This window comes from Rhinolophus sinicus, chromosome 5 (genome assembly GCF_057876585.1).
Source record: "Rhinolophus sinicus isolate RSI-liver-muscle chromosome 5, RSI-T2T, whole genome shotgun sequence".
NCBI lineage: Eukaryota > Metazoa > Chordata > Mammalia > Chiroptera > Rhinolophidae > Rhinolophus > Rhinolophus sinicus.
Genome location: NC_142505.1, coordinates 69,387,985 through 69,405,975, shown reverse-complemented (window position 1 = coordinate 69,405,975; position 17,991 = coordinate 69,387,985). Strand labels below are relative to the sequence as shown.

The 17,991-nt window shown below is 42.3% G+C and overlaps 1 long non-coding RNA gene across 1 annotated transcript; it reads right to left on the bottom strand.

The window, feature by feature from the left end:
- Positions 1–4,368: 4,368 nt before the first annotated feature.
- On the bottom strand, positions 4,369–16,185 carry LOC141567118 (uncharacterized). Its single transcript, XR_012489513.2, has 3 exons — positions 16,052–16,185; positions 15,705–15,810; positions 4,369–4,601 (listed from the first exon to the last, which is right to left on the bottom strand). It is a non-coding gene; the product is annotated as an uncharacterized LOC141567118 (long non-coding RNA).
- Between the last annotated feature and the right edge of the window lie 1,806 nt (positions 16,186–17,991).

Here is a 17,991-nt window from a genome sequence, read left to right as displayed (position 1 = left end):
AGTTTCCAGGCTCTCGGACTCACATACAAAGGTGCTGGCTCAGGTAGTAAATGGCCATCAACTGTGATTGGATGGCCATCAGCTGTGGCTAGTTGGCCATCAGCTATAACCAGTGAGCCATTGGCCACTAATATAACTGCTGTGGCTACGCTAGGAGAAAAAATGGGGGCTAGCAAGAAGATGGTGGCTGAGACTGCAAGCGGTGCAGTGAGGGTTGCGAACAGTGTGGCTCCTGCTTCCTATTCCTCCAACCCAGCCGCCAGTGAGAATGTAGTGGTATGACTCCCCTAGCTATGGCTCCGTGGGTGTTCCTTTTGGGCCTCACCATGTCCTGCGTTCTTATGTGGGGAGCGGGAGTCGAGACTCCGCAGGCCGCCCCACACGACAAATGGCATGAAAATATGTTTTATGTTCTAAGTTGCATGAATCAAAGGCTGGCAAGAGGCTGGAGGGGCAGAGGCTGTTTGCTCTGTGACAGGCATACACAGACTCCTGACGCAGGCTCTGGGTCTCACAGGGCATATGGCCTGCTTTCCAGAGCAGGGCTCAGAGCAGGCCTGAGAGCAGGGCAAGCAGTGGATACTGAACTGCAGGCTGGCAGGAGAAGGGCAAGGTGTTGGCGGCTGGGGTGGGGCCGCAAGCAGGCATGGCACCAGCTCAGCAGTGTGGCCCCCAGCAGGGTGCAGCCTTGCAGTGCCCACCCTGGGCCCAGGGCTCACCCCACAGAGGAGTCTGAGAGCCCAGCTTTCCCAGCACAGGCTGAGGCGGTGCAGAGGGTCCCAGTGAGAAGCCTGAAGCTGGGCAGCTTCCCCTGTGGCCTCCTGGTGGCTGCTTCCAGACCTGACCCCAGGGTGGAGGAGCCACGCCTGGTAGCAACCTGCTTTGCCAACACTCGAGGGCATGGGGTGACAAGGCCATCTAGTTTTCCCGGGTCCAGCAGCAGGGCCCATGTCATGACGTGGCTCTTGGAAAGTTCTGGTGCCTCAGCCAGCAAGCCTAGCATGTTGTTCTGGAAGTGGGTATCTGTGGGGATGTCACTGCCCAGTGGGGGGCAGGAGCAGTGTCTCCTGGGGCCCTCCTGGAGAAAACCTTGCCCCCAACCCCATTCTTCAAGGAAGGCCCTGAAGCTTGAGGAGGGAGGTGTGGCTGGGACTTCGGCCCACATAACCCTGGGATGGGTGCTGGCCACCCTGGGAGCCAGGCTGGGCCCAGGGTAACAGGTGGGGTTGAGGAAGTAGGGCAGAGAGGATGCTGCTGTGTGGGAGAAGCCAGAGGTGTGGTGTCCTGACTGCTCACCCCCCACTCCCACAGGGTGGAAGAGTGCCTGCTAAGCCTTGTTCAATTGAGATCCACCATAAATGCCAGTTCCCGGCTCTGAACCCACAGCGGCTGTGTTTATGGCAGAGCAAATACATCAGGGTCATGCGCTTCCTGGGTTGAGGGCCTCATGCTCATTAAGAAGATCAGGTCTGTCCTGGCAGTTCCAATGAGCTGTGAGAACCACTCGGACCTGAGAATTAGCAGACGGGGTACCTTCAAATGCTTCTCGGGGAGTTTGCTGCCTAATTTCTGAGGCTGCAGGCCAAGGCATTTCATGGGAAGGGGGCTAGCAAACTGCGTCTTGTCTTTGGTGAATCTAAATTCACCAAAGTCTTGGGGACAAAATTCTCCCACAGCGGAGGTGTCACTGTCCTGGGGTCTCTCCAACTTTTGTTTGGGGAAGGAGTGATGAGGTGAGAGGGATGGGGGCCAGACTGGGGGCTGCCAGGTCCTCAGAGCAAGGAGGGGTGCTCAGGTATTGGGGCTGCAGGACTTGGCTGGGGACATGGGCTGTGGCCACCAGGAGTCCAGACAGAGCCTGGCTGGCCAGATTGGGGCTCTGGCCACCTCCTGGGGCTCTCACAGCAGGGAGAGAGGCCCTGAACAGGAGGCTGTGTCAATTTATTCTCAGAGACCCATCCCTAGTGGGTTTAAGGGAGGGAATGAGTCAGTAAGAGAGCCTGGTACAGCTGGGCTGGTGGCTCCCACACTGTCAGCAGGGGTCAGTCCCCCAACCCCTCTCTGCAACTTCTCCTGCAGGGACGTGCTCCCCCCTCAAGACCTCTGGAGCTCTGCCTCCTTCTCCTGGCTTATCACCCAGTGGGTGGACAGGGCTTCTTGCCTAGAACTTCCCAGAAATGTCCCAATCATAAGACTCATCTCATAACTGGGGCTGCTGGCCATGCCGACCGTGAGCTGGGAGCTGGGGTCAGTCACACTGGTGACTCTCCTAGAGCAGTCAAGGGGCTAGGGGCACTGGTAGATCCAATCCCGTTATCTTTGAGAAGGGACACTCAAAGCCCTCCAGAACATCTGATCCCCCATCAAAAGCTCACTGCAGGTGGGGACTCTGGGGACCCACAGGGTAACCAGGCATGCAGGGGGAGGATACCCTTTCTGGAAGACAGGCAGCAACTTTCCAAATGCTGGTGGCCCGCTCCCTCCAGGACAACGGTCCATGGCCTTGGCCCAGGTCAAGAAGGTCCGGGGTTCATGGGTCAAGTGGTCTGAAGGCCATGTGCTGCCTGCTATTGATAGAACTGTTCCCCTTTCCCTTCTCATAAATACCTCTGGCCGTTACCTTTATATTCTGGTCAGAACACTATTTGGGAGTAGCTATTCTTTGATCTCAAATAAATGCTTCTTGCCTCTCACTTTGAAAGACTTTTTATTTTTAGATTAACACTGGGAAGAAAAACAAGAACTTCTTGTTATTAAACCAGGTAAGAGTTACTGGTTTGTCAGAGCAGGTGGGCATCACATGAGAACACGTGGTGCGTCACCCACAGGTCCACCAAGTATGTGGTTCATGGTTGAGATGATCTCTGCAGGTGTATTGTCCTCTACTTTTTTTTTAGCTTTTAATTTTTAAATAATCACAAGAACTTGCAAAATATGTACCTAAATGTCCAAGAGTGACTTGTAGGCTTGCCCAGCTTCTCCCAATGGTGACATCTTATATAACTGCAATGCAATAACAAAGCCAGGAAACTGACATTGGTATATACAGTTAACTGGACTGCAGACCTTTTCAGTTCTCACCGTTTTTTAACTTATAATCATCTGTGTGTGTGTGTGTGTGTGTGTGTGTGTGTCTATGCAACTTTATCCCGTGTATAGATTCAGTAACCACTAGCACAATCAAGACACAGCACTGTGAGCCACCAGGTGCCATGTTCTTGGAAATAAGTCACTGGGAGGTATCTGCTCCTATTAACATTACCAAGGAAAGACCCCAAGCAACAGAGTTTATGCAAATTGAGACTGGTTCCTGTGGCACAGTCCTGGATTCAAATAATCACCAAGTTCACCTAAGAATGAAATACTCAATTTTGATGTTGTTTTTCAGATAATAATATTCTTGTCCTTTAGTTACACCATTTGATGCATATTTAGAAGATGTGTGCATGAAAGAGAAAAAAAATAACTTATCAAAGAAAAAATAATAGCAAATACCGAGTAGTGTTTACTATGTGTGTTCCAGCACAGCAAAGCTTAAAAACAGTCCATTGTTATAAATGAACTCCCATGTGTCACCTCTTTGTATTCTCACGCCCCCGCCCCTTCCCCTCATCTCTGTCCCCTAGCAACTACTGATCTGTCCTCCAGCTCTGCAGTTCTGGCATTTTGAGAATGTTACATAAATGGAAGCATATCATATGTACTCTCTGAGATTGACTTTTTTCCAACATGGCACAATTCCCTTGGGGCCCATCAGGTTGTTGTGTGGATCAACAATTTCTTCCTTTTCAGTGCTGAAGACTGTTCCACTGTGTAGATATACTAGGGTTTGTTCAACGGATACGAATAAAGGTTCTGTGAATATTTTATGTACAGGTTTTTGTGAGAGCATCATTTCTCATTTCCCTGGGATAAATGTCCAAGAATGCGAGGGCTGGGTTGTGTGCTAGCTCAGTGCATGCCTAATTTTGTGAGAAACTGACCAACAATTTTCCAGAGTGGCTGTACCATTTTACATTCTCCCCAGCAATGGGTGAGAGGTCCGATTTCTCTACATTCTTGCTAGCATTTGGTGTTACCACTGTTTTTCATTATAGTTGTTTTAATAGGCATGTAGTGATAGTTCATTCTGATTTTAATTGGATTTTCCTAATGGCTAATGGAGCTGAACATTTGTCATGGTCTTATTTGCCATCTCTGTCTTAGGCGAAATATCTGCTCACGTCTTTTGCCCATTTGGTAATTGGGTTGTTTGCTTTTTATTATTGTTGAGATTTTTTATTGTAGTAAAGTATACATAACAAGAACCAATAAACTTTTCCTTTTTCTTTGATGTGTTTTACAACAATATAAGTTGATATACCTCAGAAGTCTGTGTAACATGCCCATATCAGGAACTGGTGAGGGTGAGGATTGAAAGCTGCTATAACAACTCCAAATGCTCAGAGTTTAAGCACAATGAACATTTATTTTTTTGCTCACTCAAAGCCAGAAGTATTTGAGTGGTTCTTTTCAGCAGCTTTTGCCAAGTGGTAGCTGTGGAATCTGGGTACCTTCCATCCCGAGGCTCCATCAGCTCGATCACATGGCCTCCAAAGTAGCTGTGGGGAGGAAGAGAGAGAAGGGAAATACACATTTTGATTTAATTTTTTTATGAACAGTTAAAAAGGTGATGTGCATTTCTCCCACCCACATCTTATTGGCCAGAATTTAGTCACATGGTCCCAACCCATCTTCAAGGGCGACTGGGAGCGTGGTCTTCCTGTGTGTGGTAGATTGGAAGAGGTGGCAGGTGGGGTGAGCATTGGCACATCCCTGTCATTATTGAGGCATGAGGTGGAGCATGCCTTGCTTGTTCAGGTGATGCTGGCTCACAAGCCTTGGTGCCTATGGCATCAAGACTTGGGCAAAGTGGGTTACTATCGTTACATCAACTGCAGGCAGTGCTGGTCTCCAGGGAGGATGCTGGGCCCTGGGGAAGGGCTAATTTGGACCAAATATAGTTGGGAGAGATGACAATTGGTGTCACTGTTTCCTTCCCCCCCTCCTTCCTTTCTCCTTCCCTCCCTCCCTCCCTCCCTCCCTCCCTTCCTCCCTTCCTCTGTATCCAAGAAAGAGCCTTAAAATAAGTCTGTTCCTAAGAACACATAATGCAATTGGCCCTCATGAATGGGGTCAGAAGGGTTGGGGAAGGCTGATCCTCACCCTATTTGATTCTCTAGCTCAATTTACAAACTGGTAACACATGAGTCTCATCCAGTTAACAAACATACTTTATTTGGCCTATACGGCATTTAAAAAATGCAAATGTATTTAGGTATAATTTTAAGTGTACAAAGATTGTGTACAGTTTAAAATTGCAAAGTCAGAACCACCAGTAAAATAGTACTTAGTAAGAGTTTATTGTGCATATAAGAACAGTATGCAAACTGGGAGCCCTCAGAGCAAGAGTGGAATGAGCTCAGAGGCATATTGTCATAGGACAGCTTATATAGTGACAATGCAGAGGCTGCTTATTCTTTACAGTGATTGGCTATAGCACTAGGGTTTCCCTAGGGATAGGGGATGGTTAAATGTGGTTCCTTCATGCCAGTGGGGGACAGTGTAAGTTTTGTTTATGATTTCCACAGGCATTTACAAGAAATGGTCCAAGTTAAGTTTTGCTTATTTTGCAGAATAAGCTAAATTGTTCTCGTATATGGCTTAAATAATTTTGTTTGCTCAGGGAATTTTCAAGTTTGGTCTCCATGTTGTATTTTACTCTATCTATCTATCTATCTATCTATCTATCTATCTATCTATCTATCTATCTATCTATCATCTATCTATCCAACCATCCATCCGTCTATCTCCAATCTCAATCAAGACAGAGCACATTTCCATCCTTCCAGGAGGTTCCCTGGTGCCACTTCCCAGTCAAACCCGGCAAAGCCTCTCCCTCCAGGGGCTGGCACTGTTTTGACGTCCACCACAGCTTAGTTTCGCTGTCCCAGGCTTCATGCACATGGCTCATGGAGTGCTCTTTTGTACCTGACTCTCACTCAGCACAGCGCCTACCGTCTGTGTTGCAGCATGGAAATTGGTAGTGTGTTTCATTCTATCGCCGAGGACTAGTCCATTGTATGACTGCACCACAGTTGATCTAGTTACTTGACGGTAAACTGGACATTTGGATTGTTCTACTTTTTAGCTATTATGAATAAAGCTGGTATAAAAATTCTTGTGTATGTCTTTTTATGGACATATGCTTTCATTCTTCTCAGTTAAATACCCAGCGGTAGAATGCTGGATTATAGGGAAGGTGTGGATTCAGTTTCCTGAGAAACTGTCCAACTGTTTCTTGACGTGGTGGTACTATTTTCCGTTCTCACCAGAAACGCATGACAGCCCCGATTGCTTTACATCCCCTCTGATATTTGGAATTCTCACTCTTTTTAGTTTTAGGCATTCTAGTGGGTGTGTGGTAATGTTTCACTGTTATTTGAGTTTGCACTTCACTGATGAGAATGTTGCGTAGTCATTTCACGTGCTTATTGGTGATCCGTGTCTCTTCTTTCATGGAATGCCCATTCAGATCTTTTGACCATTGTAATTGGGTTGTTTGTCTCCTTATCATTGAGTTGTAAGAGTTCTGTATATATTCTGGATATAAGACATTTGTCGGGTATAAGTATTGTAAATATTTTCTCATCTATGGCTTTCCTTTCATTTTATTAATGGTATCTTTTGGAAAGGCTATGTTTCTAATTTTTATAAATCAATTAAATATTTTTTATCTTTAGTGCTTATTGTATTCTGTCTAAGAAATCTTTAATTATCCTAAGGTCATGAAGATTTCCACCAATGTTTTCTTCTAGAAGTTTTGTAGTTTCATTTCTTTTAATTGGTAGAATTCAAAATTAATCATAATTCAGTAAATTATTTGCAATACAGGTCTACTAATAAGAAAAATGGAATTTTGTTTTTTTGGGGAAAAGATTCGTAGTTAATCAGTGTTCAAAATTATGTTTCTTATCAAAATCTGTTGCAAATGAGGGTCTGTAATGGTGTTTTATGTATTTCATTTTTGAAAAAAATGTCTTTTCACATAGATAGGTACTGCCAAATACTGATACAATCAATGAGCATACGATTTTTTCCCATTTATTTTTTTGTTGAGATATAATTCACATAACATAAAACTCACTATTTTAATGTGTACAAGTCAGTGTTGTACAACTATATCATTATTAAATTCTGGGATGCTTCTATCGTCCCCAAAGAGAAACCCTGTACTCATTATGAGCCAGTCCAATTTCTCTCTCTCCTCCTCCCTTGGCAACTACTAATCCACTTTATTTTTCTATGGATTTGCCTATTCTGGACATTTCACATAAATGGAATCGCATAGTATGTGGCTTTTTAGTGTCTGGTTTCTTTCACATAGCATCATGTTTTCAAAGTTCATCCATGTTGTAGCCTGTAAAAATACTTCATCCTTTTTTCCGGCTAAAAAATATCTCCTTGCGTAGATATGCTATGTATTGTTTATCCATTCACCAGTTGCTGGACATTTGGGTTGTTTCCATTGTTTTGTATTATGAATAGTGCTTCTATGAAAATTGATGTACAAGCATTTATGTGGACATGTTTTCAGTTTTCTTTGGTATACACCTAAGAATGGAATGGCTGAGTCATATGGCAGTTCTGTGTGTAACTGGGGAACCACCACACTTTTCCACAGCAGCTGAATCATGTTACATTCCCACCAGCAACGCACAGGGTCCCAAGTTTTTCACATCTTTGCCAACATTTGCTGTTTTCTCCCTTCCTCCCTCCCACCCTAACTTCCTTCCTTTCTTTTTCTTTTTCTTTTATAGCTATCTTAGTGGCTGTAAGGTTGGATCATGGTGGTTTGATTTGCATTTTCCTAATGACTAAAAATGTTAAGCGTCTTTTCATGTGCTTATTGGCCATTTATATATTTTCTCATAGTTTTAACATTTATATCTATTATCCATTTCATTAATTTTTGTGTTTTGCATGAAGTAAGAGTTCAGATTCATTTTTTCCCTCACTCATTTGTCTAGTGGATCTAGCACGATTTGTTGAAAATACTTCTTAAGTTGTTCCACAAAGATGTCCACATCTTAATCCCGAGAACCTTGACAATTACAGCAAAGAGGAATTAAGGTAGCTCCAGGCCAATTAACTTAGCACCAACAAGTGATTATTATTTTTGTTATGAGTTAGTAACTTCTGGGATTGGTTATGAGGCAATAGGATACTGAAAAGTGGAGCTTTTCACATTTGGTTTTCTTGTGTCATTTTTGGTAAATTGTATGTTTCAAGGAATTTTTCCATTTCACCTAACTGTTGAGTTTATTGTCATAAAGTTATTAATAATATGTCTTTATTCTTTTAATATCTGTAGGCTCTGTAGTGATATTTTCCCTTCTATTTCAAATTTTTGTTAATTTGCTCTCTTTTTCTGATCAGTCTTGCTGGGTTTTTAGAAATTTGTTAATCTTCTCAAAGCGCTATCTTTGGCTTTGTTAATTTTCTCTGTTTATTTGCTTCTTTTGTATTTTCTTGATTTTGGTTCTTTATTATTTCTTTCCTTTACTTACTATGGAATTAATATATTTTTCCTTTTTAGATTGGTAAGGTGTAAATTTGAACTACTGATTTTTAATCTTTTCTTTTTTCTATTACAGACATATACAGTTATAAATTTCCTTAGAGTCACTGCTTTAACTGTATTCCATAAAATTTGTTATTTTTTGTTTTCATTATCATTTAGTTAAAATATTTTCTAATTTCCCTACTGATTTCTTCTTTGTCATATGAATTATTTAAAGTATGTTGTTTATTTTCCAAATATTTTCTGGGGGGATTTTCTAGATATTTTATTATTGTTGATTTTTAACCTAGTTCCATTGTGCTCGAAACATTCTCTGTAAGATTTTAATCTTTTGCAATTTATTGAGACTTATTTTATGGCCCCAGCATATAATAAGTCTGTTTTGATGAACATTCATGTGCACTTGGAACAAAATGTGTGTTTCACAGTTGTTCTGTGAGAAATTCTGAAAATGTCAATGATCAAGATTTTTGATAGTGTTGTTCAGATCTTATATATTCTTACTGATTTTTTGTCTTCTTGTTCCGTAAATTAATGAGATGGAGGTGTTAAAATCTACAGTTATGATTAGGAAATTGTCTATTTCTCTCTTTCCTATAGTCAGTTTTTGCTTTGTGAATTTTGAAGCTCAGTTATTTTTTTATTTTTTTACCATGAGAGTATTTTTTAAACATTTTTTTATTAGTTTTAGGTGCACAAAACAGTGTAATAGTTAGACACTTATCATTTATATCCCTCCCACAGTGACAACTCCCCTCCCCACATCCACTACCCCTCTGAAATCGCATACAGCCATTACATTTCCACTGTCTCTATTCCTAACGCTGTACTCCGCTTCTTGTAACTATACACATATACAAAATTGTAGTTGATGTTCATTATTGTTCAGCTTCAGTTTCAGGTGTACAGTGCAGTGATCAGGCATCTACATCATCCCTGAGGTGGTCTCCCTAATGAGACCAGTGTCCATCGGACACCCTACAAAATCTTTACAACATTATTGATTACATTCCCCAAATTGACTTTCATATCCCTGTGGCAATCATGTGGTTACTGACTGTGCTTCCTAATCCCCTCACCTTCCCCCTTATCCCCACCCCCCTCCCATCTAGCAACCCTCAGTTTTTCCTCTATGTCTCTGAGACTATTTCTGATTAGTTCATTCATTTACTCTTTTCTTTAGATTCCACATGTAAGGGAGATCATATGGTATTTGTCTTTCTCTGTCTGACTTATTTCACTCAAAAATCTGAAAATGGAACTACCTTGTGACCCAGCAATTCCACTCCTAGTTATCTATTCGGAGAAATCCAAAACTCTAATTCAAAAAAATTTGTGCACCCCTATGCTTATTGCAGCACTACACACAATAGCCAAGACATGGAAGCAACGAAAATGCCCAAGAGTAGATGACTGGATTAAGAAACTGTGGTACATTTATACAATGGAGTATTACGCAGCCATAAAGAAGAATGAAATCTTACCATTTGCAACACTATGGATGGACCTAGAGAACATCATGTTAAGTGAAGCTCAGTTATTAGGTGCAAACAAAATTAAGATTTTTATGAGTTCCTATTGAGTTAACCCTCTTGTCATTACGAAATATACCCTGTTATCTGTGGAAATACTCGTTTGAAATATACTGTGTCTTATTTTAATATAACTATGGCAGCTTTCTTACTCTTTATCATTTTCCTCTTTCTCCATCCTTTTATTTCCAACCGGTGTCTTTACGTGAGGTGTGATCAAACAATATGGTCAATGTTTAAATAAAAAATTTTTATTATAGTAAAAGACACATTGCCACTAATCCCCCTCAAAATACTCCCCCTCGCTTTAAACACGCCTATCCCATCATTCTTGCCACTTTCTGAAGCAGTTCTGGAAGTCCTCTTTCGCGAGTGTCTTTAGTTGCGCTGTTCTGGCTGTCTTGGTGTGCACAGCCCACCATCCCTTGCGGGAGTCGAGGAGTCAAAGCGGCAACCTTGTGGTTGAGAGACGTGCTCCAACCAACTGAGCCATCTAGCACTGGCCCATGTGGGAATCAAACCGGCAGCCTTCGGCGTTAGGAGCACAGAGCTCCAACAGCCTGAGCCACTGGGCCGGCCCAGGCATTGTTATTTTTAAAAACCCTATTCTGACAGTGATTTACTTTTAAAAAATCGATTCTGACAATCATTTGCTTTTAATTAGAGTATTTAGCTCATTCACACTTAATTATTGGTATACAGGGTTTTAAGTCTAATATCTAGTTATTGTTTTGTATTTGTCCCATCTGCTTTGTGTTCCTGTTTCTCTTTTGTATTAATTGAATATTTTGTTGTATTCTTTTTTTATCTTCTCTATTGGCATGTAAGCTATCCTCTTTTTTATTTTTATTTTATATTAGTTGTTTTGGGGATTACAATATGTGTTCTTATTGTATCTCGTTCTACTTATAATTAATATTGTTTCACTTCACACATTAGTATTCCCACTTCACAAATATAAGAAACTAATAACAGTATAACTTCATTTTCTTCCCTTCTTTGTGCTATTGCCTGCCAGAATTGTAATTATATGTATATTATAAACCTCAACTTATAATTATATTACTTTTGCTTAAAATGGACACGTCTTTTGAGGAAATTAATGGAAAAGCTAGTGTTTTAAATTTGCGTGTTTATCATTTTCAGTGCTTGCCATTTCTTCCTGTAGATCTCTGTTTCTATCTGGTGTCATTTATCTTTACTCTAGTATTTTTATAGTGCAGGTCTGCTGGCAACCAATTCTTTCACGTTTTGTTAGTCTGAAATGTCTTTATTTCACCTTCCTTTTAAATAATACTTTTGTTGGATATAAAATTCTTAGATTACATTTTTTTTCTCTCCTCATTACAGTGCTATTCTGTGATCTTCTGGTTTCCATTGTTTCTAGTGAGAAGAAAACTGTCACCTCTGTCATTGTTTCCCTGTATTTATCTTGTCATTTTGATCTGGTTGCTTTCCAAGATTTCTCTTCACCTTTGGCTTTCAGCGTCTGATTATAATGTGCTTATTTGTATTTGTGGTTCATTGTATTTATCCTTCTTGGGTTTCATTTAGTTTCTTGGATCGGCAGTTGATGTTTTTCACTACATTTGGGAAAATTTCAACCACTATTCTTTCCAAAAATTGTTTCTTTCCCATTCTCTGTCTGATTCACTCAGAGACTTGAATGAAACTTATGTTAGACTACTTAACGTTGTCCCACAGGTACTGACACTGTTCATGTTTTAAAAATTAATGTTTTTGTCTTTTTTCTTTAGAGTGAAAAATTTTATGAATCTGTTTCTAGTTCATTGCCTTTCTCTTATTACCTTAAATTTGCTTGTAAGCCAATCTAGTAAATTTTTGATTACTGGTATTTTCTTTTCAGTTATAGAATTTCCATTTTTTTTAAATAATTTCTATTTTTCTGCTGAAATTTCTCCTCTGTTCATACATTAGGACCATATTTTTCTTTAAATTCTTAAACATATTTTTAATAGCTCTTTTAAAGTCCTTGTATGCTGATTCTAACATCTGGGTCATCTCAGGGTTTGTTTTTATCAACTGCTTTTTTTTTCTTGGTTATGAATCATTTTCTTCCTTCTTTGCATAACGAGTAATTTTTTACTGTAACTTGGATATTGTAAATTATACATTTTAAGAAATCTGGCTTATTTTTTCTTCCTTTAAGGAGCTTTTTTTTCTGGCAGACTGTTAATTTACTGGCAACTCTCTGATCCAGTCAAGGCTTGGTTTTAGGCTTTGCAAGGGCAGGGTTGCTGTTGTTATCTATTGCCGTCTAATAAATTACCTTAAAACTTAGCACTTTAAAACAACAACATTTTTTATCAGACCATTTCTGAGGATTAGAAATCTGGGAGTGACTTGGCTTGGTGTTTTTGGCTCAAGGTCTCTCATGATGCTACAGTCACGCTGTCATTTGGGGCTGTAGCCATCTAAGGCGCCACTGTGGCTGCAAGATATGCTTTCAAGTTCACTCATGTGCTCCTTGGCAGGCCTCTGGGCATTGCTGGCTATGACAGAGGGCTCTATCTCTCTTCACTTGGGCTTCTCCTTGGGGGGACTATACAAGGGTATGAATAATAGGAGGTAAGGATCACTGGAAAGCATCTGGGAAGTTGGCTACCAGCTTCTGCAGGGGTCTAGAGTGGCATTTACTCTAGGGAGGGATTTCTCAATCTTGACACTATTGACATTTTGGGCTGGAAAATTATCTGTTGTGGGGAATTATCTTGTGTACTGTAGGATGTTTAACAGCATTCCTGGTTTCTAGCCACTAGATGGCAGTAGTACTTCCTATCATGACAATAAAGGAGGTCTCCAGATGTTGCCAAATGTTCTTTGGGGGAGGGGCAAAATCATTCCTCCCCTCCAATTGAGAACCACTTCTCTAGGACATGGTCCTTATTCAGAGATGAGATGTGAGATATATTGTATGTCACATGAATATCTTAATGAGGTCTCTTTCCTCTGACTGGGCCAGAACTCCAACCACTCCTAGCACTGTGTGACCTTTAATCTCTCAATTCTGCTTTCAGCTGTGTCAGCTGCTTTCTGCTGAGCCTTTCAGTCTTTCTCTGTACCTGTGCAGCCTAGCTCTCAGCCAGTAATCTGCAATACTCCTCTACACAGTTCCCTGCTCTATGCTACCTAACTCTTTACGTTTTGGGTGCTTCAACGGCCCCAAATTCTAATCTCTGTCTTCTCAAATTAGCATGTGTGCTCTCTGTGCTGGGTATGCTGGGGCTCCATCTTTTTTGTTGTAGTCAGGATATCGTGCTAGGTCAAGGGTCAGAGGGCACATGGGGTTCACCTGATGTGCATCCTTCTCTCAGGGGTTGCAATCCTTAGCTGGCTGTTGTCCAATGCCTGACAATATTTGCCTGATGTATTTTGTCCCATTATGTCTGTTTAAGGCAGAAGGACCAGTGTGATGCCAGTTACTACATCATGGCTATAGGCAGACACCCCAACATGATTGTGGGGAACCATTTGTGCATTTTTTTCCCAAAGGAACCAACATTTAAAAAATCAGATGATTTCATTTAAAAACAAATCTCTCCAAAGCTCTTGAAATCATATCTGTCAACATGGGGTTGACAAATGACAGTATTTGTCCAGACTGATGGTTGTCATTTGTCTTCACACTTATGCTGTTGTTTTTCTCATTTCTATGAATCCAAGTCTCTCTGCCCACATGTTTTACAAAAACGGAAAGATATACTGAGTGGACAGTGTGATTTTTTTTCTCACACATGTCCAACATCACTTGTTTTTGTCAATTTCAGTTGGTGACCCCTTTTCCCTGAAATGTAGGGGCTTTGGGAACAGATGAGATCCAGCGAGAGGGAACACCCTGGTGTCATCTGTCTTGCCTATGAATAAATCTTGAAGCCTGTTTGATCTGAGCGAGCGCATCTTCTGAGGCCTCACTGGGTTGGGTGAGCCACAAGGCACCGCCAGGCAGTTGGATGAGCAGGCTCCCTGTGAGGCTCTGGTGTTGTTGCTTATGCCCAGCATGAAGCTGTTCACTTTCCAGAGGGCTCTGGCAGGAGACCCTTCAGTAGCAAGTTACCGAAAGAAAAGCTCAAAGAGGAGAGGGACCCTGCTTCACACACATCAGGATTATCATCTGGTCCAGCTCCTACCCCATCTGGTCTGGGGTTCTGAAGGAGAAGGAACAGCCTTTTGCTAAATGGAGATCATGAGACTTATCCCCCAGGGGACCCTGGACATGAAATCAGACCAACGGTCATTGGATCCATAAAGGCTGGAAGAGCTTTAAACTGGGTTCAAGTTGGGTTTGCATACTTGAATGCCCAGAGGGGCCAGATATGTAACAGACGAATCAGACCAGATGTTGAGCAAAAGGGAGCAGTGGGGTCTGTGGCCCCTGGAGGGCACATTCCTTGGTTGGACGATCTGTTTCCAGATGGAGCCAATCAAGCAAAGCCACGCTTGGGTTTGCCTGTGGACAGCCAGGGTACATCATGGCCAGTTTTCCCTGGGGCACCAGTTATCTTATCATGATGCACACAGTGTGAACAGGCTTAGTTTCAGGTTGGCCATTCCTAGACAACAAGCTCAGCATGAGCTCCATGATCTGGGCTGATGGCTGTCCTGAGTTGCCTCCTGACCAACTGGCCCGGCCCCTCAGGGACTTCCTGTATCCCTCAGCCTAGGGACCACACTCTTATGAGAGCTTTCGTCTTTTGGTTGGTGTTGTCTTGTGCTCGGTGAGTGCAGGGGCTGTGGAGGGGAGTGAAGGGAGATCCAGGGCTACCCCTCAGCCCCGAACTGACTCTTCCCTCCTCCATCCCACACTGATGCTGCAGTTCTGGCTCTGCACAGGGAGAGACGGGGGACAGGCATTGGCTCATCTGAGCCACGAGGCCAGAAGAGATCACACTGAACCCCCATCCCGTTCCTTGACCACAGCAGACAGTCCTCCTCCGCCCTGGCAGCCATGTCCCCTTTGCCTGCAGTCAGAGATACCCTCTGTTTCCTGCAGTCTCCTTTTAGTTGTTCACATTCAGAGGCGTCTCCACTCCTGAAAGGGGTCCCCAGTGGGGCTGGAGGAGCCAGCGGCCCAGGCTGGTTCCTCATCCTCCTTACCTGATTGGTTACCTTACAGTGTCTTTTCGATTCCCTTAGATTTTTCTAGGTGTTTATGATAAAAATGTGTACACTTGGTTTTTAAAGGTTATATTTTAAGAATGCTGATTTCAATTATCTTACTAGATCCAGACAAGATAACCGGTACCCCCGGGAAAACTGGCCATGATGTACCCTGGCCATCCATGGACAAACCCAAGTGTGGCTTTGTTTGACTGGCTCCATCTGGAAACAGATCACCCAACTAAGCACTGTGCCCTCCAGGGGCTGCAGACCTCACCACTCCCTTTTACTTAACATCCAGTCTGTTGCCTACATATGATTTTTAAAAAATATCAAAAAACTAGGAATTGACAGAAACTTCCTTAACTTTATAACTATTATATTCCAAAGCCTACAACAAACAGGATACGAGGTGAAGACGTTTTAGATACCTTTGCCCTGTGAGCAGGACTGGGTGATAAGGCCCACGCCTTCCCCGCTGTTACCATCACGCTGGGGTCTCAGGTAATGCTCTGAGAAATGGAAATGGCATCGGGCCTGTCAGGATTGCAAAGAAAAAGATTAAACTTTCAGTATATGCAGATGGCAACATCACACATGCTGGGGGTGCCTCAAAAAATGTGTACACATGACTTGTATTCATCTTTTGCTATTGGTATATATTGAGTATTACAATTTTAATACAGTTTTTTCCTTCCTTAAAATGTGTATACATTTTTTTTGGCACCCTCTGTATATTAAACTCACATGAATCAACAGACAAAGGAACAGGACTAACAAGGAGCTGAAGCAGGGTTTCTGTATTCATGATCAGACACCAGCAGCCTCCCTCTACAGCAGCAAAACCATCTGAAAAATACGCCACAAGGCTCTGCTGAAGTGCCGGGAAGGTGGCGCCTGCGCAGGAAGCGCCTCCACGCCCTTCCCCACACCTTGCCCCACACATCTTTGCCATTCAGCTGTTGCTGAGCTGTGTCCTTTCTAATAAACCAAAGGCAAACCCTGTAAATAGCTTTTTTAAAAAGTGGAGTTTTTTTTTTGAACTTTTCCTTTTTTTTAAGAGCTTTTTTAATTGATTAAATTTTGGAGTAGAAAATACAGACAGATGACTCCTTGGTTCATACATGGTTTTGTAAGAGTATTCAGCAAAATTACTCCTGGACTACAAATTTACAGGATTCTCTTCAAACAATCCAAAACAGCTGGCTAATATCCAAACCTTCCTTTGTTTCATTAAATGATGAGGCACTGATAAACCAAATAAATTATCTTTATTGAATGAAATAAGAACCATATATGCAGCAAATGTACTATAAAAATGTCAACTTTCAAAAAATACCATAAAAGCTTTATAGGAACAAATTCTTAATGAAAAATGACCGAGGAATTGAAAAAAAGTCACCATTTGCAACAGCAGAAAAGCATGTGAACTCAACCTAATAAAGAATGCACAGGGCCCTTCTGCAGAAAAATGGAAACTTCTAGTAAAAGACATAAAAAGAGAAATTAATAAATGGAGAGATTACTGTGTATATGGATGGATGTCTTAATGCTACAAGGCTCCTGAAGCTCCCAGATTCATGCAGGCATTAAATGCAACCTGGATCAAGATTTCAGCGGGAATTATTGGTAATCAACAAGATCACTGCAAAATTTATAGAGAAGAATCAAGATGTAAAAAGGGGTTCAGTCAATCTTTCAAAATTGTCCTGGACCAGATGTCGTGGCATATTAGGGCCTGTGGTCCTGGTCGTGAGGCAGACTGACATGTCTGTCAATAGAATGAAATGAGAGCTAGAAACAGATCCGGTGTCCACAGGATGTGGTGTATGACACAGTTTACATCACACAGAAAGGGGAGAGGATGGCTGTTCAGTGGATGAGGCGGGGAAAAACGGACTTCTGCTTCACTCCCATGTGTTACGTGGCCTCTGGATGGACTAAAGGCCGATAGATGGGAGCGAAAGCTCTAAAACTGGCAGAAAAACATGCAGGACAATATCTTTGTGACCTAGAGCTGGGAGAAACTTCTTAAATAAAACTCCCCACAATGCAAACCGGAAGTGAAAAATTGATAGATTTGTCTAAGTCAACATTAAGGATATCTGTTCAGTGAAGAGCTCCACAGCCCAAGTTAACAGAGGGCAGACAAGGAGGAGACAGCTGTGATGCCTACAACTGCTAAAGGATTACTGTTTCAAATATAAGAAAGTCCCAGCCAGTCATTTAGAGAAAGACATGTAGCCCCGTAGAAAAACGGGGAAGCAGAGGCAGAGGCAGTTCTCAGACGGGGATGATGCCCACACGGCTAGCAAGTGTCTGAAGAAAGTCAAAGAAACACAAATTAAAGCAACAGTGAGATGCCTCTGTGCATCCAGCAGAATGGTGATACTGAAAAGGTGGATGGTACCCAATGTCTGTGGGGATATGTGCTAGAACTCTCAGGCACTGATGGTTGGAGTACGGATAAGCACAATCATTCTGGGGGCAATTGCACAGGATTTAGTGCATGTACACTTTGACCCAGGAGTGCTAGAGAGGCTTTCACTGGGTGCCTGAGGGGATGTGCACAGCTATGCTTATTATGGCATCATTCTGATGGCAGAGTGCAGGGGACAGGCTCTGGGTTCACTGCCACGGGAATGTTACAGGTTCAACACGGCAGCTGCAACGTGCAGTGTACATGATGCAGCAGGAAGAAGCACTGAATGAGTGGTT